The sequence below is a fragment of the Triturus cristatus genome, chromosome 7 (genome assembly GCF_964204655.1).
Source record: "Triturus cristatus chromosome 7, aTriCri1.1, whole genome shotgun sequence".
In the NCBI taxonomy this organism is placed as follows: domain Eukaryota; kingdom Metazoa; phylum Chordata; class Amphibia; order Caudata; family Salamandridae; genus Triturus; species Triturus cristatus.
In genome coordinates, this window is record NC_140590.1 from 1008018489 (window position 1) to 1008040252 (window position 21764).

A 21764-nucleotide genomic window follows, 5' to 3' on the forward strand; every position below is an offset into this window, starting at 1 on the left:
AATTGCTAAGAACCTCAAAACTACAACAGGTGAAACAACACTTGTCCCTTCTAGCTGACAACATGGATCTTAGGGATTTCTTGTTAGGTCCCAAGAAACCGCATAAGAAACACTTCTTTTATGCCATCTACAAGGAACTGTGGAAAGTTCCCAACAGGATGCTGCTGAGATATTATGTGAAATTGATAGGATTAACCTAGAAAAGGCCCTGGCTGTGGTAGACAATGGTATGACCACACTATCTTCACGTATTTTTTCACTGAGCAACAATGTGTCCTCGGCAATCAACATAATGGAACAAGATTTGTCTATTCTACAACATGGGCAATCTCAATTGAGCTCCATTATACTTTTCTGCTGGACACTGCAATCATTTTGTTCAGGCCACGTGCCATGGTGATACATTAACAGCACAAATCTGTTCTCGGGTTACCATCTTTAGATCCACCCCGTCGGGCAGATGGTCAGTTAAGAGTCCTGGTACTGAAAACCCGCTCTGTAAAAAAAAGATGAGTTATTGCTGTATGATTTGCTGCTTGATATGAAAGCTGACAATGTTTTTAACGGAAACGTGGTTTAATGAAGGCTCCAACCCCACCATTATGAGCGTCATACCCCTAGGCTGCCTGATCCTAAGGAAAGATCGACCAGTAGGTAGAGGGGGTGGTGTCGCCCAAAATTATTATTTTTTTATTCTCTTGCTCCCTCCTACCCACTCAGGAGCTAGACGGTGCCGAAGCCCTCGGCTTCCTTTTTACTGTATCAGCACATCAACCAGTGGCTGGAGTCTTAATCTATAGGCCTCACGGCCCTGCCGGAAAATGTATCGAATCAATCGGTCATGCTATCTCTCTCATCGCCACTAAATACAAACATTGCTCGATACAAGGAGATTTCAATATCCATATGGACAAATCAGCCAAACTAGAGCCCACTAGGCTGCAGGATTCTCTAGACATTTTGAATTTGGCTCCCTATGTCCACTGCCCTACCCTTGAGAAGGGACACCTCCTGGACCAGATTTTCTCTAGTGCCAGGTTAGAAGTGGACACGCCCCTCTCATTAGTGGGGTCCCATCTTTTCCTCCTTGGCTTTAGAATATGCACGGTCTCATGTGAACCACAATCACACACTAAAGTCCACCCCTGCAGTTTTAGATCACTTCACCAAATTACTATGAGTAGTGCACTTGGGCAGCATCCGATTTCACTCAGTGGCAATCTTGAGGATGATGTACTCTGCTTGGAGAACTGGCTTCATTGCCACACAATGGAGCTTGCCCTCTCCACCATGCGCACTGCTAAAGCTGGCCGTGTCTCTGCTCCCTGGTTTACAAAGGCCTCTGCTCCCTGGTTTACAAAGGCCCTTAGAAAGAGCAAAAGTGCTTGCAAGCGCTTGGAGAGAGCGTGGCGAGCTAATTTTAAACTCGAGGATGAAATCAGATACAAACAGGCCCTCAAAGTCCACTACAACAAAATTCGTGAGGAAAAGAAACATTTTTTGTCTTCTAAAATCGAATCATCGGGAAATGCGAATGGAAAGTTGGCCAACAAGCCCTGGTAAAGAAACCTGTCTCCAGTGCCAATAGGTACAACAAATGTTATGGTCCTGTAAAGATAAGTGAAGTTGGTAGAAACTTAGTCACCATGGCAGATGGCAGGAAGTGGAGCATGGACAGACTGGTTCCATATTCTATGCAAGCCACGAGTAACAAGCCTAGGAGTGTGTCAAACGAAAGGGCTAGCAGTTTGGACACTAGGCATAGTAACAAAACAATAAAGTCACCGGATTGGCAGAAAGACTATGTAATGAAATAAGTTGTATCTTACCTTTTACTTTTTGTTAAAATTTCTATGGAAAGGAAGATGTGTTATAATCTTGCTGGTCTCTTTCTTCCCTTTTCCCGTCCTCTCTCCCTCTTGGCATGTCCCCTCCCCCCCCCCCCCCCCCTGTTTCTTTCCCTATGGTTTAGCGCTTACGCTCTGGAGGGCACAATAGAATGTTGTTTGTGACTGGAGCCGGAGGCGAGAGCAGGAAACTGACATGAATAAACGAGTCAACTCACTTCATCCTGTGGACCTTCTTTATTACAAGTCCATACCAGAATTTTCTCCATCCAATTCAGAAACATAATTACCTCTATTTTTTGCAGAAATTATTTTTATGGCTTGCTCATGAGTAATCTTAACAAGATTCCTTCTGTTCCACCACCCCCTTCCGTTTAGCAAGATTGCACTTTTAGCCACTTGAATGATTCTGACAGGTAAAGTAAATATGGATTCCCCTTTCTTAACCCTGTTGGGTTTTTTGATTAAAACCCAGTCACCCACAAAAATTGCAACATCTTTTGTGTTTTTGCAATTTTGATGGTACAGAGAAATTGCATTATGTTTGCATTTGACAGCATCTTTAATTTTTTGCAAATCTTCTTGACAACTAACAGCTGTGTTGGTCATGTCTTTAACCCAATGAGGACATAAATGTGAACTGGCAACTCTGTTACGTAGTAATTTGAAAAGAGAAATGCCAGTGGTACTGTGAGGAGTGATATGATAAGTCCACAATTTTTGTTTTAAAAATTCCTCCACCTGAAAACCACCAGACATAGTAGTCTGATTTTCCTCTTTCAAAAATCTGTTAATGGAGGGGGCGTGGCTTGACGCCCACGGAGCATGGCGGCGTTCATGTGAGGCTCCCCGGTGTGCCTCAGTGAAACCGTGCCAGTCTGTTGTTTTCAGCGAAGCCGTGCAGCGCCAGCGACATCGGAAGGTATGTGGCACATAATGTAATCTCTGCCGGTATCTCCCGCACATCAAACCAAGCAGTTTAACGGATACTTAGTATCCCCTGCAGTAACGCGCTATCGCGCCCGCCATCTTCTTTTCACCACGCGCAGGGGAACATCTTGAAAATTGAGCACTTCTTTCTTCTGGCGCCTCATTTCTTTATTAAAAGGCTCAAACCTGTATAATTCACCTCTCCACTCATGTGGCTCTGTCTGGGGTCTCATTTTCAGTACTTTTTTTTTTAAATGTGTGCAGTGCAGTGTCTCTATGGCAGCCATTTTTTGATATCTCCTCAGTGCAGCATCAAAGGCTTTACTCATATTTTTATTTGCTCTGCAGTTTGCTCACCACTCCATCCCTATTAGTATTGTGTTTCCTCATATTTTTGCAATAGTGACTCTCTCATTATCTTTTTGAGGTGACACGGTCACATTTGTTAATTGGACTATGTTCTTTAAGATATTTTTTCTTGCCATAAATTAAACATCATTTTACCCAGGAAACGTACGTTTTACTTCACAACTGCGTCATATATCTGCTTTATGGGAAGATCTAAGGCTCACAGTTCGACACTCCCAAAGACAAAGCATATTTTTGTTAAGAATTCAAAGGTATTTACAGAGTTTTCCAAGTTAGAAGAGTCTTTGCTATCATTGTCTCACAGTCCGAAGGCAACAATGGACTCTTCCTCCGCAATACCAGGCAAGTCTATCACTAAACGCCTAAAAAAGGATCCTCCTTCTCCGCCCAAACCGGTTTCGCCGGTTTCCATGGAGTTGTTGTTGGAGGAAATTAGGGCTCTTCGACCTTTCATGGAAGAGACGAATGCAAAATTGCAAACCCTCACGGATAACTGGTCTCAACTTGACACAAGAGTTTCCGCAGTTGAACACAGTGTCTCCTTCCTCAGAGAGTCATGTGCTAGCATCTCCCATCTTCAATCACAGGTCTCTGTGCTTCAAAGACAGGTCGAGGACCTTGAAAATCGAAATAGGTGGAATAACCTTCGTATTTATGGCCTGGAGGAGGGAATTGAAGGTTCAGATGCTCCTACCTTCTTTAAATCATTCCTCCCCAAGATACTCCATTTGCCAGAGGGAACCATACTCAACATTCAACGAGCACACAGGTTGGGTCGCGTACCTTCCAATGCCTCACCTTCGCACCGTCCTAGAGGAGTTATCTTATACTTCTTAGAGTATACTGACCTGCTAAAAGTTTTGTCAGCTGTTAAATCTTCTCAAAGAGTCACCTGGTCAGGTTCAACCTTATTTTTGCACAGGATTACGCTAAAGCTACTGCCAACAGACGCAAAGCTCTTCTAAATAGGAGGCCTGATCTTCGTTCGATGGGAGCTCGTTACGGAATTTTCCATCCTTGTCTCTTCAAGGTTACGTACAACAACAAAACAACTACTTATGAAGATCCGTTACGTCTACAAAGTTTTATCAATTCTTGCAGACCAGCTGCCATGGATTCTTCTGGACCTTCATCTTCATTTACTGTTTGAGTTTATGTATTTTCTTTACAGGTTCATCATAGTTTATGGTCTTCTATATGGTAGTTTTCTATATGAGAAATGTGACCTGTTGGATTTAGTCATGCTTATGTTTTGATTGTTCGCTGTTTTTCTTTTTTTTTTTTTCTCGTTCATAATGGGTTTTCGTAAATGTTCTAATACATGTTGTTCTTCGATCTCACAGGTCTTCTGCCCTCGTGGCGTGGTTCCTCCTTGGTCTTCCGTGTTCCATGTTCCGCTTGTTCCATGTGGTCTCACCCCCCCCCTCCACAGCTCCCCTCTGTAGGTATGTCTTTTGTTCTGTCCTTTGTTCTTTGTGTTATATTGTCCTGGATTTCTCAACCCATACCATGTTCTATGATTATTTGGTGTATTTAATACACTTACTTTCTTCTATATGCTTGTTATAATTTTTTTTTATTATTATCTACTACTGCAGGTTTAACTTTCACTATTTTAATTTTTTCCATTTCTTACTTGTGTTACCTCTTTTTTCTTCTATTGTTATACTATGTTCATTTCTCTGGCTCAGAATCTTTTTCTGGCTCTGGCCACTTGTTTTATATGTTTTTTTCAAGCTATCACTGAATTAGCCATTATTGTCCTTCTTTTTCCCCCCTACATCACATACTGTTGTTACATTGAATTGGGCTCCTTTTTTACCTTTTTAGATCACTTTGCTTCTAATAATATATGTCATTGAAATTGATTACCTGGAACGTTAGGGGATTGAACTCTCCAATTAAAAGGCAAAGAGTTCTATCCCACTTAGCCAAATTAGAGGCTGATATTGTATTCCTGCAAGAAACTCATCTCTCAGATGTTGAATCTTTAAAATTGAAAAGAGGTTGGGTCGGAGAAGTTTTCTTCTCCCCAGGTGATGGCAAGCGCAATGGTGTAATGATACTATGTCGCAAATCCCTTTCGTTCTCACTTGTATCTCAAGAATCAGATGATGCTGGCAGATGGCTCAATGTTAGATTGTCTTTGAAGGGTGTTCCAGTCTCTCTTTTAAATGTATATGCCTCTACATGTGGTGATTCCTCCTTTTGACCTACATTGGCTAAGCAAATTACTCATTGTATGGATGATAACTTTATTCTAGCTGGTGATTGTAATCAGACTTTCGACCCATTTATTGATAGGAATTCTAGGGTTTCCTTCATTCCTAATAAACCTCACAAGTTTTGTTTACATACTATCACTCAACATAAACTCTTTGACGCCTGGCGTCTCTGTAATCCGACCATTAGAGAGTATACTTTCTTCTCCCCTTCTCATCAATCTCAATCAAGGATTGATTACATTTTTGTCTCACACAATATCTCGCAAACTCTAACTAATGCAGAGATTGGTCCCATATTATTATCAGATCAAGCCCCTGTCTCAATTAGCCTTGATATTCTACCTAGAGTCTCAGGTCCTAGAAGGTGGCGGTTTAATAATGCCCTCCTCTTAGATCTACTACTTCTTTTACTACTTTTTTTGATGAATTTTTTTAGATGAATCAAACTACATCCATGCCCTTTTCTACCTTATGGGATGCATTCAAAGCCTCAGCAAGAGATTTCATAATTGGCTTTGTTGCAAAGAAACAAAAACTTGCCCGCAAGTTCACCACGGATCTCCTTCAGGATATTAAGAGACTGGAGCACTCTTATTACACTTCACACTCGAAGGATTGTCTAACAGCCCTCTTTAGAGCCAAAATGCTATTCAACAAAAAGTAAACGGAGGACGCTTCATTATATCTTTTACAATCTAGCGCAAAAGTTTATGGGGGCAGGAATAGGGCTGGGAAAATATTGGCCAATTATTTAAAAATTAGAAATAATAAATTGAACATTGAATCTATCATTGATGCACATTCTCATTTAAAATTTAAGGATGCTGACATCCTAAATTAATTTTCTCTTTTTTACAAATCACTATACGCTTCTGAAACACAACCCACAGATCATTCTTTACTGCATTTCTTTTCCACTATCCATAAATCTCAACATGCCCTACCAGACTTATCCTCCCTGGAGTTAGATATTTCGCAGCAAGAGTTATTAAATGCACTTCATCTCCTTAAAAAACACAAAGCACCAGGACCAGACGGTTTCACTGTCGAATTTTATCTCCATTTCTCTAAACTTGTACTGCCCAAATTGTATTCCCTAATAAATTCTTTCAGTACATTGAGTAGCTCCTCGGGTTCTTTCTCAGAAGCTCACATCTGCCTCATCCCCAAAGAAGGTAAAGATTCTAAATATTGCAAAAATTACAGGCCTATATCTCTGGTTAACATTGATTACAAAATATTTTCCAAAGCACTAGCTACATGATTAGATTCTTACTTACCAGACTTGTTAGGAAAAGAACAGTCTGGTTTTGTCCAAGGTCGATTCATAACTGATAACACAAGACTCCTTTTTAATGTTTTATCTAAATCTTCCCATTTAAAACAATCCCTTGTAGCGATAGCATTGGATGCTGAAAAGGCATTTGACAGAGTTGAGTGGACTTATTTGTTTTATACTCTCAAATGGTTTGGCTTTGGCCCTAAATTTACATCCCTAATTTCTCTACTTTATTACAACCCCCGTGCGGCAGTTTGCACCAATGGTTTAATTTCACCTTATTTTGATTTAGGGAGAGGAGTGCGTCAAGGCTGTCCCTTGTCCCCCTTCCTTTTTAATTTGGCTCTGGAACCCTTTCTCTCCAAGCTACGTCAAAACCCAAATATATATGGTTTCCAAGCATCAAACTCCCACATTAAACTAGCAGCTTATGCTGATGATATCTTGATTTTTATGTCAAAACCAAGTGATTCAAAACCCGCTTTTTTGGCAGAAGTACAAGAGTATTCTAATATTTCTGGTTATAAGTTAAACAATGATAAGTGTGAGATTTTACCCTTAACCAAATATGCTTTCAAAACAGATTTTAGTGCTTCCAATTTCACTTGGAGTCCTAATCACATTAAGTATCTAGGTTTACACGTAACTTCTTCAATATCGGATACGGTATCATTATGCATGACTAAATGCACACAAAAGATTTCAGACCTAACCACTAAATGGCATCCCCTTTATCTATCCCGGTGGGGCCGTTTGGACACTATAAAGATGATGTCGTCGCCCATAATTTTATACACTATTTCCAACATCCCGGTCCCTATTCCTGCCAATTTTTTAAGAAGATTAATTCTATTCTTTCTTCCTTCCTTTGGAATAACAAGAAATCCTGAATGTCCCTACTTAAATTTACTCGCCCTAAAACAGAGGGTGGAGTTAACTTTCCTGACTTCCCGGCGTATCAAAAAGCATTCCTTTTACGTCAAGCCTCTCTTTGTTTACGTGATTCCAATGAAGATTTTCCTTTATGGACTACAGTTGAAAGCCTTTTTTTATCCCCCTTTTCAATTGATGAATACCTCTCTTTCTCACGTAAACCACAGGTCTTGTCCACTCCCATCATCAAATTACCTCTAAACTCCTGTTGTCTGCATCCACCTCTACCAATAGCACTATAGATTCCTTCCATCATTCAACTATTTGGCACAACAATAACTTGCTTATTCCAAACAAACCATTTTATTGGAAGACTTGGCACCAGAGGGGTTTAATATGGATTCACCAATTATTCTCACGGTCAAATCTTATTCCTTTTTCCTCACTCAGTCAACCATTTAAGTTGCCTGTTTCATTTCTTCATAAATATAATTTACTTAAAAAAGCTGTAATGGATACATACACCCAATTGTCTATCACGCCTAGTGTTCCCACTATTCCGAACCCTTCCTTCCAATTTCATACCTTGTTGAAAACCACACCCAAAGCCTCCATTATATATAATTATTTACAGGGCCATAACACTGCTAGGGCGAAATCCAAAACAGGAGAAGCATGGGAACAAGATTATACTAGCCTGGCCAATGTCTTTATGGAACACCTAATGGACTAAGATACGTAAATCTTCCAGAGCAGCCAATACAACGCAAACGCTGTTTTTCATTTATAATAGACTTTTATTGACACCAAGTGCTTTAAGCAAAAAATTCACCACTGCTTCAGATGTCTGTTGGACATGTTCATCTCCCAATGCTGATTTATTTCACATGTTATTTCATTGTCCTATTGTGTATAATTTTTGGAAACAGGTATAGTCCCAACTTAATCTGATTATTGGAACTAAACTCTCATTCTCCTTTACTCATATTTTCTTAGGAAGTCTTTCATCTTGTTGGGAAAATGTTACCCTTAATGTTAAAATTATTGATTTACTTCTAGCGGTCGCATTTCAGCGAATTACCGCAAACTGGAAAGAATTTACAAAAATATCCTATTAGGCATGGTGGTATGCAGTTTGCCATAATCATAGGTTAGACACTTCTTTTGTATACCCAGCGCATTGGATTTGTGGTTACCTATTACAATATATCGTGATGCAAGTGCCAGACGATCTTTTCAGTTGCAGCCAGAAGTTTTAAAACCCCCTTGAACCCTCAAATGTTCCTGCATATTTGCTATTTTAATTGCTTTCTATGATCATTCCTATTGTTTCAATTTTTCTATTTTATCCTTAAGCCCAATTCATATAATTTTAATGTAGCATTTTGTCTTAGTAGTGACATGCATTTACCATTGTGCACTATGTATTGACACACTTGTTTTTACAAATAAAGTTTTTTCTGAACTTAAAAAACAAAATCTGTTAATGCGTTCAACCAGACCGTTTGACAAAGGAGAATAGAGTGCAACAGTGAGATGTTTGATGTCAAGGTCTTGAACAAGTTTCATCATCTGATGTGATCTAAATTATGTGCCATTATCTGTAACAATTTGTCTGGGCGGACCTTCAATATCAAAAATAACTTTCAAGAATATGATGACAGCATTGGTGTCAGGAGATGGTACAAAATCAAAATACACCCACTTGGAGAAATAATCAATTAAAACTTAAAGGTGTCTTTTGCTTGCGGGAAGGAGATCAAACGGGCCCGCAAAGTCTAAGACAACTTTTTCCCAAGGGGTATCAGGTAAGGGAACCATGGGAATATTTGGTTCAAAAGTTCTCCAATGCTTGTCTGAGATCAAACAGGTGCTGCAGTTAGAAATCTACATCTTTACTTGAGAATCAAGACCTGGCCACCAGTAGAATTCTTTTAGATTTCGAATAGTGGCTGACACACCCATGTGACCCTCATGACTCTTTTTGAATAACAAAAATCTAAGATTAGTAGGAGGGACTAATGAATCATGACGAAGTAAACATCCATCAACAATTGATAACCCATCAGAGACCTGTGCAAAGGGTTTGATGTTAGAAGAAATGTTCCTTTCATGAGGCCAACCCAACCTAATGTAAGACATAACTATTTGGAGAAGAGTGTCTTCACTAAGTGCAGACAACCATGACACTTTAGAAAATGAAGAATTCTAAAAAATATCACTAATGTGAGCTACAACGCACTCTACTTGATCAGGTACAGGTGAAGATGTATCATGGATGGGCATTCTTGAAAGGCAATCTGCACGTCCATTCTTGCCACCAGGTAAGTACTTGATTGAAAAATTATACTCATGTAACTTTGAAAGAATGCCCACCAACCTGGCTGAAGCTTTACCTGGACCATTACCGTTAAGCATGAAAATGAGAGGCTTGTGATCAGTGAAAATTACAAAGTGTGTTCCCCAAAGAAAGGTCTTAAATTTCTCAACTGCCCATGTGCAAGCAAGTGCTTCTTTTTCGATAGTGCTGTAATTTTTTTCTGAGGGTAAAAGAGATCGTGAAGAATAAGCAATGGTGTGTTCTTTATTTCCAAAATGTTGTGACAGAACAGCACCTGAGCCTAACTGGCTGGCGTCAACCGTTAAACAACAAGGCTGACCAGACATGTAAGGTGCTAAAATGGGTGCAGAAGTGATTAATGTTTTGATTCTAGAGAATGACTTTTGCGCCTCATCAAACCAATCAAAACTTTTCCCTTTGCATAGCAATTACCTTAAAGGTTGGACTATTAAAGCACATCCTTGGATGAAGCGAGAGTAGTACTCGCATAGCCCTAAAAATGAGCGAAGATTGTCTTTGTCCTTAGGAGGTGTGGTGTCACTGATGGCAGAGATGAGGGACATCTTGGGTTTGATACCTTCTTTTGAAATACAATGACCAAGATAACCTAATTGGTCAACCATGAATCTACATTTTTTTCTTCTAAGAGTAATGCCCACACTCCCAAACACAGACAATACTCTTTCCAAAATGAGGTTATGTTCTCTTGTAGACTCTGCAAAAATAAGAACATCGTCTTGGAACGCTTGTACACCTGAAATGTCTTTAAGGATTGTATCCATGAACTTCTGAAATGCACTCGCCGCAGAGGCAAGACCAAATGGAATTCTCAAATACTTGAATGCTCCAAAAGGTGTAATGAAGGTGGTTAGATCTTGACTCTCTGCGGCAAGTGGAATTTGGTGGTAACCAGATCTAAGATCCAGTAAAGAAAACACTTTAGCTTTTCCTAAATTTGCTAGCAAATCCTGTATTTTGGGATGGGGGTGACAGTCAACAAGTATGTTCCTATTGAGGGTGCGCAAATCCACACAGAGGCAGATCTCATTACTCTTTTCTTTAACGATAACCACTGGACTGACCCATTCAGAGGAGTCTGTTACTTTGATGACACCCTCTTTGCAAAGTTTGTCAAGAAGTGTTTTGAGATCTTGTCTAATGCTAAGGTGAACAGACCTCACTTTATGTACAACTGGAGAGGCATTTTCCTTAAGTTTGATAAGGTGTTCAAATTTTTTGATGTTGCCAATTTCTTCAGAAAAGACATTACTGAACTTGTTGATGACATTAATTACATTTGTTTCTACATCACTTTCAATAAAGTTAATTGATTGTTCCGCTAAATCTATTGGGTTCTCAGAACCAGGAACTAAGATGATGCCTAATCTTGCTAAATCTTTCCATCCTATTATGTTTTTGCCTTTAATGGCCACATACATTTTTGTCGTTATTTGTCTTAAACAGACATTCACCCAAAATGAGAGAACATCAATAAAATATCACAACATATTAATGTCTTGATCCCCAAAAGCTTTTGGGTGAATGTCTGTTTAAGATAACTGCCTCTCCTTCCATTTCTCTTCATATAGCCAATCAGCAATAATTGTGATATGCGCACCTGAATCTGCCATCATATCTATGAGAACATGAGCTACCATAGCTTGACAATATGGACCGTTGATAGATATTTGATCGGAATTGTCATCAGAAATTGTGACAATCATTTTAGCTAAATCTTGTGCACATGTGTCAGGTGAAACTTCAAAAGAACTAATTCTTACATTGTTTTTACCAGTTTTGCAAACTGACATAAAGTGACCCATCTTACCACACTTGGTGCATCTTTTGAAGGAAGCAGTGCAATTTGGGTTAGAACCCAAATGATTACGTGAACCACATCTGAAACAAAAATTGTTAGGTTTCTTAAACGGAACTCTATTAAATCTGCTTCTTCTATCAATTGCTGTAATGTGAACACTTTCATTAGATATCATTGACACTGAAGAGCTGGGAGGAGAAGAATAATTTGAAATGACTTTAGAAGAGATCATGGATCTTTCTATGCCTTTAGCTATTTCTATTGCTTCGCTTAATGTGGGGTCTCTACAACCCAACAATCTCTCTTGAATCTTTTTGGATGAGCAATGGTAAACAAATTGATCCCTTAAACAAGTATCTAACACAGCCCCAAAATTACAGGTTGATGCTAAATGTCTTTAAACAGAAATGTAATCTTCCACAGATTCATTCATTTGTTGTTTCCTTTTCATGAAATTGAAACATTCTAAAAGTATACTAGGTTCCTCTGCAAACTTCCTTGTAAGTCTTGCTAAACCTTCAGAGTAAATGTTCCATCCTTCTTGTGCTCCTGGAGGAGGTTGAATTTGTGAATACTCTTTGACCTAAACCCAAATGACCATATAATAGCGTAAAGTTCCTTTTTGCATCATATTCAGTTGTATCATTGGCTACTAACTAATTTTGAAACAAGTTGAGCCAATGTTTCCATGGAATACTCGGTTTACCTGGAGAAGGCAGGAACTCAGATATAGTTAATAAATGATTGTTGGATGCCATCTTGAGAAGAATTTGAAAGATTAGTATCAAAAAATGTTTTTAATAAGTGCTTCTCAGTTTTTAATGGGTGCTTCTCACTGTAAGTGCAGACAAGTATTGAAAAATTTTCTCTGAAATTATTTAAAAATAAATGTTGATGAGTTTTAAAATTTGCTGTCTCTTTAAATGTCACTAATAACGGAAATGAATGCTGGCTGTGTTAAAACAATGCTAGTTTCTGAGTCTGTGACAGGAATAACCTTGAATTTTAATGATAAATGAATAAATATGAATGGTGTGCCTGTCACCGAAGTGCAGGCAGGTCTTACCGGCTTTAAAGTATCCCTTGCGTTGAAAGCGCGATGTTTTTCTTCATGTAAATGAGGCTTGAAGTTGAGAAACAACGAAGAAAGCCTGTGTTGCTAAGCAACCAACAGTTTGGAGATACGGTGCGCGCGATGACCAAATATCCTTGAAATACACTCACACATCCCTTTAGTCATGCGCGAAGCGTCAAGACGTCGAAGGGGAAGTGGAAGTGTTATTTTCTCGTCAGTTGCGCGATTGCTTCACGGAGTTTAGATGAGCCGTCGTGAAATCGAGGTAAAGAAGAGACCTTTTCCCTCGAAATTCCTTTAAATTCCTTTTTTCCGATCGGTGGGCTGCTTCAAAGCCATCTCGTCGCCAAATGTAGAAGTAGAAAATATGAGCAGGAAGCGTTGCACTTAATTTAAGTGTTTATTGAAGTTAAGGCATACAGGAATAAGCAGCCCACAAACGGTCACTCTGGCGCTCTCGTCGTAACTGCCTAAGTGGACAGTTACAGCTAGTTGGACGAGAACTCCAGATAGTCAAAGATACTTTAAACAAATACATCGCCAGAGACGGGTGCACGAGAATAACAAGTTGCTCTTAAAGTGACAAGAGCAACTTGTTTCCATAACATGGGGGGGGGGTGTAAGGAAAAATGGGGGAGGGGCTAATTCTTCCAGCAATAGGCGGAGTGGAGATGGAGGGACTCTAAGAAGGGGTGAAAAAACAACAAAGTCTCATTAACAAGCAAGTGGTCTTTTAAAGACCTGTGATGTACTCGGGTGTGGCTGTGTGTGCCCAGGAAGCTGTCTCAGCCAGGGCTGACACACACGAGGGGGTAAGGGGGGGGGGGGCTGAAGCCCTTTGAGACCAATGGGGTTGCGCGCCTGATGACTATACATTTTAGGTCAGTACTTAAAAACTGGCTAGGGGGTAGGGAGAGCCGGTACTGTGAAACCCTCCAGAGTCACTGGCCTATCCACAAATCGCCATATATTTTAAATACATTCAGAACTTCCGGTAGATTGCCTAATCACCTATGTGGATCAGGTGTGCGTGCGTGCGTGCGTGCGTACTTGTGTATGTTTAGGTTCTGATTCTGCTCCACTTAGTATACACGCTGGCAGCTTCGGGTAGCTTTTCCTACTGTGTGAGGCCCTGAACGCTTCATTGCGGGTTTAAGTTGCATTTACAGATGCCATTGGTATCAAAAGACGTTAAGACTCGGAGTGAACTTTTCACCGCGCTTGATTACGTCTCGTGCTCCATTAGTCTCCACCTGTCTCATCCGAAATTCAAACGCGAGCACGTCTTTGAGCTTGTTTCCACAGCTGCAGCCGTTCCTGCCCGTCGGGACCTGCTGCTGTTTACGTACTTGTATCATCTGTGGGACCCACCTTTCAAATGACTAAACTTATAAACCCCCGGGCGGGTATATGACAATGTACAGGAGACACGTCGCGCACTCTCTGAATCACGGATTCAATGCCCAGAAATAAACTGCCTTTAGCAGTGCAGGTGCCTTGCACCGTCTGCAAATGTTTAATTTTATCCGAAAGGAGCTGCAATGGAGGTTTGTCAGGTTGAGGCCCCGAGGCAAACAAACATTGCTTGATATCCATTTTTTTCGTAATTGCCTTCCTTTTGTTCCCTGTGCTGACAGCGGCATAGCATTAGTGACATGGGTCGTAATCCAGGCGCGAAAACCCTGCTGCGGAATCCTGGATGGATATTAAAATACTACTAGAATTGGGTGATATGAGCCCTTCTGGCTCTTGGGGACCGGTGGCACTGCACCTGCTGTGACATTGCTAGCTGTGCCACTGTAGCCTACCTATATAGTTCTTAAATAAAAAAAAAGAAATAGGAGCAGGGGCCGAGTGTATGAATAAATCCTTTTTTTGCATCATTGTAATAAAGGATTAAACATAACCTGTTGTAACTCAACAGAGAACAGCTGCCATGTACACTGAACCAGTGCGTAAAGTAAATTATAGGTATGTCTGGAGAAGGATTCCCATCTGTCTGCTGGGTCCTCTGGATTTAATTTGAGAGATCCTGGTCTTGTAACTGTAGAATTGCTGATGGAGCTAAGCGGTTCACCAAGGATCTCAAGCCATGGCCATGGAAGTGTTAAAACATGAGCAGGAAGCCACATGTCCAGCTGCTCTCACATACATCATATTCCCAAATGATCAGCCTTGGGTCAGAATATTTATAGAATTTACTTTAATCTGTCATAGGTGGTCAGCGCATGAGCGCCACTAACACAGGTTGAGTGGCCCCAGAAGAGGTAATCCTCGAGAGGACCTCACAAAACGAAGGCAGAGGGCAAAGTCCTGAAACCACTGCTTCCCTCACATTCATCTTTACCAGCCTCACCTCAGCACCTCTTAACAAAGGAAGAAAACAGGCATTGGGTCACACTTGGAGCCAATGGAAGACAACATCCTTGAGGTAGGGTCACTAAAGCGGTTTAAGAATTCGGTCTCACATAAACTATTGTTCACAGAAGTGGTTATGAGACAGCGGGCGCAGTTTCATAGCTCATGCAATTCAGCTTCTTTTTAGCTGTAAAAGTTCCAAAGTATAGAAGCTCTGGAAATGGAAAGGCGTCATGGTACATACAGTTCCTCACGCAAATCATTGTCTCAAGCAATACTGAGGTTTACAGTACTTAAGAAGTCACTGTAATTAAAATCAGTTGGTAAATATATCATTGCACAGAATTTCCAGTTAAGATGCATACCACATGCTAAATATTGGCAAATGTTTGTAGATCCTCAGCGGAAGGTACGAAGGAGGAATAGTTGCCTTTTTTTACATCTGGATTTATTTTTTAAAGACTTTTTATGTATGTGGAAAAGGTTTCGGCTCCCTAACACGTTATATATTAGTATTGACATAATATTATGGGGCTATTTACTTCTAGCCTCATGTACATAAAGTGTATCCAAAATGAGTCTTAGGCTGGGTCCCAGAAACAGACAATGTTTACATCTGCATCAGCTCATTTATGTATTCCTCCTTCTACAACTGAGTCCACAGACGTCTTACTGGAGCACAACAATGCCACAAAATGACGGTAGTCAGAGCGCGACTCTTTATTTCCGATTAAAAGATAGACTAAAACCAGAATATAGAAAACAGATGTAGGTATCATGACAGAATGTCTATCAGTGGCATTGTGTGTGGAAAAGAAGTTAAACTGCTGACATATATGGATGATCTATATTTATTTGTGGCATGTCTTGAGATGTAAAGTGGTTCACTCTTTGATGAACTAGCAGGTTTGGGAAAATATCTGTAGACGTGTCAGCTGTATTAGAACTGAAGATCTACCTCTCACCCTGTTGTCAATGGATACTTTAAGAAATAGGGTTAAAAATGGGTAATCACTGGCCCGCGATATTTGTGAATCAAATAATCAGAAATGTGGCTCTTGGAGGGATGGGCGGAAAAAGAAACTAGGAGGATTTATGTGTTCCGCAATGTTGCCTTTTATTCACTGATCAGAGATAATACAAGACCTGTATTATAATTCCTTCACTCTCTCTCTCTCTTCATTCGTCTCTTTCACAGGTTCTTTCCTCCAGGTGGGGAACCCCTGGATGCTCGGGAGAAGAGGACAGAAGGACAGTGAGTACCACAGCTGATTAATGTAGATCTATGATCACGCCCGTCAACCCACCCAAGAAGGTGTCACTTGTGAGTTTCACACACTCTGGAAGGAGGAGTGATTGGTGGGTAGCGTTGAAGTGGACGGTTTGGTCTTGTCAAGGGGGGGGGGTTCTCCCTCAAACACAGCCTGTTTGTGCTCATGCATGTACAACTGTGATTAGCGTGTAGGTCTGCCAGTCTACACCCCAACTGTGTTTCCCTAGGTCCTGCAGGTGTATTCACCACCACACTCCCTTCTTTCCCAGTTTTTATTGTGAGGAATATCCCCGGTCACTAACTGCCCATGCCGAAACTTCCGGAGTTGCGGTGGCTGTTGCGCTCCTCCTGGGGGGAACCCACAGACCTCGCTCCACTCCTTGATCGGCTTCTCTTCGGTCTCGGGATCTCCTTCCTGTTCAGCTCCTTCGTTTGTTGGCGTACCACGAGGACCTTCTTCTTCGGCATCCTCTGGTGCTCCCTGGTCCTGCCTCTCAACCTCTAGATCAGACGAGCTGTGTTCCAGGGCTTGGTCTTCTTCGCCTCCTCGCGGGCTCGCTTATTGGTGCTCTCTCGACTGAGCCCCTCCTTCTTCCTCCATGGGAGAGGTTGGGAAGGATTTAACTCTTCCGTCCCCTCTCCAGGTTTGGGACTTTCTCCGGGTCGTCGGCGGTGAATCTATTCCAGGTATGAGGTGGGCAGCATCGGGCTCTCTCCCACATCCCCCTCCCCTAACTTTCTTGCTTGCAAGAAACGGCTCCAATGGGTATCTAGTCAGATCATCAGCCTTTTTCTGTTCTTTCCCTTTTCTATGCTGGGTGGTGACCTGAAAGGGCTGTATGGCCAGAAACCAACGCAATATCCTGTCATTATGTCCCTTGTTTCGGGAGAGCCATTCTAGTGGAGCTTGATTGATGTATAGGGTGAATTCCCTGCTGTCAAGGTTGTATCCGAGGGAGTCGTTGGCCCACTTAATGGCCAACTGATGTATATAATTGGTTTTTCTTGATCTTGGAAATATTTTTGGGTTAGGACAGCCCCTAAACCGTATTCAGAGGCATCAGTTTGTAATATGAAGGGTTTGGTGTCATCAGGACTGAGAAGTCCAGACTTAGTCGTCAAGGATTGCTTTAACTGGTGGAAGGCTTGGAAGGCCCATGTTGAGGCCTGTTTGAGCTCTTTTTATGTTCTTATCTCTTTCTTCAGGAGATCCATTAAGGGGGTGGCTATATGGGAAAAAGAGGGTATGAACTGTCTGTAATATCCTAGGATACACAAAAAGGCTCATAGGTCCTTTATTGTGCGAGGGAAGGGTAAGTTGGAGATGGCTGCCACTTTCTCCTCTTGTAGTTTAATACACCCTGCACCTAAGAGATACCTGAGGTATTTTACTGATCGGGCAGCTAGACGACTTTTGGCCGGGTTGATGGTTAGCCCTTCTTCCTTTAATGCCCGTATCACCTTCTTGAGGTGAGTCAGGTGTTGTTACCAAGAATTACTGTATATAACTATGTTGTCTAAATAAGCTGCAGAAAAGGCAGCATTAGGTTTGAGGATCAGATTCATAAGTCTCTGGAAGGTGGCAGGTGCTCCGCGTAACCCAAAAGGGAGCATGCGGAATTGGTATAGCCCTCCTGGGGTAGAAAAGGCATTTTTTTCCTTGTCCTGTTCTCGCAAAGGCACCTGCCAATATGCTTTACCCAGTCTTTTGATCATTTCATCCACCCTAGGTAATGATATGCATCAAACTGGGAGATTTTGTTAACCTCTGTAAAGGCAATACAAAACCGTATGGAGCCATCAGGTTTGGGAACTATTACAATATGCGAACCCCGTTCGCTGCTATAGGGCTCAATTATCCCCATTTCTAACATTTGCTGCATCTAATTTTCAATGGCCTCCCGCATAGACTCCGGGATGCGATAAGACCATAGTCTTATTATATTCCTTGGAGTCGTATGTATGGCATGGTTAATTAAATAGGTTTTTCCGGGGGTTAAGGAAACACACCTTGGAAGGGAAGTGAACATTCCTTTAGTTCTTGTTGACAGTGCACAGGTATATCAGGATCTATGCTTTGTTGATATATGGGGTCATGTTTTTACGACCTCCCGATTAGGACTGGGATAGCCCCTTCCCAATTTTTCTTAACAGATCGATGTGATATATTTGGGTATTCTTTTTGTTGTTGGGATCCAGTTCCGAACTATATGTAACCGGGGTTACTCTATCTAGGACTTTGAAGTGAACCTGCCACTGTCCTATTAATTTATGGTCAGAGGTGGGCATCATCAATAGGACTAGGTCACCTACGTCTAAGGTTCGTGCTCGTGTTTTCTTATTGTACTGTTCTTTTTGTGCCGCCTGAGCCTGCACTAAATGGGCTTTGACTATGCTACGGATCTGATGTAGGCAGGACTTCAGATTGTATACATACTCAGGGAGTGGTTTAGCATCGTGGGGTTCCTCTTCTGTAGGAGAGTAGGGTCTGCTATCCTATGGTCACCCCAAATTTTTGCTTTTTGCTTCACTGGTTTTTGACATATTAAGGCTGTGGGCCTGCTAATCAGACCCCCAGCCTGCTGTTCTCTCTACTAAATTGACACTATGCACCATAGGTGCATAACCAATTGGAATTGGATCACCCTGTGAGCCCCTGTACCAGTGTACACTAGGTACCCAGGGCATTGGTGTATCTAAGGCCTACCAGGGGCTGAAGCATGTGTTATGCCACCCCTGGCCTGGCCTAACAAATTTTACACAACTGGCTGATCACTCAGCTGGGGTAAGTTGGTGTAACCACCTCTTACTTAGGTGTAGTATACCTATACCTAACCTTAAATGGGACACATGTTAACCTATAAGTCACTCCTATGGCAGGCCTTAACAATCCTGAAGGCAGAGTGCTTGGTTCCATGTGAGATGGTGCTCTGGCATGAGCTGAGCCTGTCTGCAGTGGTCGGAACAACTTCCTTCTACCGTTTCCAGATATCGTCATACCATATACTCTTAAGTGCATTATGAACCTCGCGGTTAAATGCTATCTTTGGTTTGGCTTTATCAAAACATGTCGAGTAAGGTGTCATACGAATTGGAATACTAACCCCTCGCCAATTCTGGCGACGGGGTTAGCATTCCACCCTTCTAGAGGGACACGACATGTACAGTACCTGAAACCCGGGTAAAATCAGACATAGCCTCAGCTCCACAAAATGGATGCTGCCACCACAGACACAAGTCTGCCCTCCTGCTGCTGGGAGTCCTTCCAGCTTGGGAGACGTGGACAAAGGGTTTCCTGCCAGGGGAGGTGCGAGCACCACCCCAGACAGGATTTTGTGTATTGGTCAGGTAGGGCTTGAAAGGAAACAGACATGCCTGAGGCTCACAAGGAGCCTCGGTGCATATGCCAGTTCAAACCGGTCCTGGGGCACACCAGCCCCGGACCTGGGGCGAGCTGGACAAAGGATTGGGAGTGTAACCACCCCCCTTCCTGGTCCCACCCTTAGGGAGAGACCTAGCAGGGAGTCCGGCCCCTAGAATCCGCTTAAAGGTAGGAGCTGTGTCCTAAGACTTCAGACATCCTGGAATCAACTTACTACAAAGAAGAAGACGGGAACTTCGACGCACTGCTGCACAGAGGACAGAAGGAAATCTCCCCTATGGTCAGGGAGTGACCGTCTTGCTAACGCAAGCACCAACCAGCTACTCGACGTCTGCTTTGCCGCCGCCTCCCGCCGGAGCCGGAGCCCGAGCCCAGAGCCCAACAAGACCTGGACCTCCAGGCCTCTCACAGCCCGATCCACAGTCCCTGCAAAGAAGGAACCCGTGGAGGCACCGAGACAAGTGGAGCCAGCCATCTTGAAAGACCGACGACAAGCTGCAAGCGCAACAACAGAGGCTCCCTCCAAGTTGTGCTTTGGGTCCTGAGAAGCCCAACATCCGAGCAGCATCTGCACCAAAGGTGAGCCCTCCAGCATCTCCACGATTTGCGTGGGGCCCCTCTGCACGTTGCATCTTGACGCGCCTGCCCGGTCCCATGCCCGTTGGCTAGTGGCCATTTTGGCGACCTTGTTTGAAAACTACGATACTGGTCTAGTTGCTCCAGACTGGCCCCTGCTTCCCTCCAAAGGAGCAGCCCCTCTGACCTTGCTGGTCCGAGTAAACAGCTTTCTTTATTCTTCACGACTTCTGCTTTTGCCAAGGCTTGTTTGCTTCCTTCGAGTCGCCGACACCGCCGACAGCGAGAGCCTGCATGGGACAGCTTGAGAACCGACTCCTGGATGTTGTCGACCTTCAGGGACCACGTGGCTGCGGAGACAAGCTACACCTCATCACCTGTTTGCACCCAACATCGCCTGGTACCTACCTGGTGCCACGCTGGTCACTGGCTAGTGACTGTGAACAATGTCCCCTCTGCTTTCAGGTCTTCTACAACTCCGATCCACTCTTGGATCCACCTCATCTCTTCTGGACCGGCCGCCTGCAGCATCTTTGTCATCAGGCTCCATTGAATCGATAGAAGAAACCCGACGCACTTCGAGACCTATGCACCCGCTTCCTGTGGGTGAGGTAAAGCTGGCACTCCGGTGCCCAAGTGTAGAGAAACATCTCTAGTGTCTGTGTTTTGAATCTTAAATTCGTAGTCCATCCAGAAGACCCTTCTAGCAGTAACATTTGAACTTTTGAAAACCTATGGGAGCCCGCGTGTAACTTTCCTCACTACACACGCGACCCGTGGACCTCCTGGTCCACGGGTTAGCTCCTTGTAGGCCCAGCGATTCTAGAGGCCCTAGGCCTTTTCCCTTTCCTATTCGTGGTACTTATACCACTATTTTAGTATATGGTTTGAGTGGCCACCAGGGCCCATCCATATAAAGTGCAACTTCTGTATATTATAACACTGTCTTGTTTAACGATTTGTGCTCCTGTGCTCATAAAGAGTCTAGGGGATACTTTGAGTAATAAATACATATATATTTTGAATATATATCTGTGTGGTGTCCTTTCATTGGTATAAAAGGGGGTTACATACGGTAAAACAGCCTGCTTAACACGCTTTAACGAGTTTAGCCTCAAAGACTGCTTAGCCTACGCTACCACTAGAATAGCTAGTCCGAAAAGGTTGACTTACAACCACACCATAAGGGTTGCTGTTCACTTTAACTAGTGAACAGCATATACCAGGCCAACTTCTCACATTGGTGAGCAGCGGTTGGATTTGAGCTTGCTGTGTTTTACCATTGTAATCTCTTGGTTACCAATTGAAAGATCACATAGGAGGTACCTATAAAACAAGATTAGATATACTTAAGTTCTACTGAACTTAGTTGTTGTAGAGCAAAGGGAGTAGCACACCCTGACTACAACTACTAGAT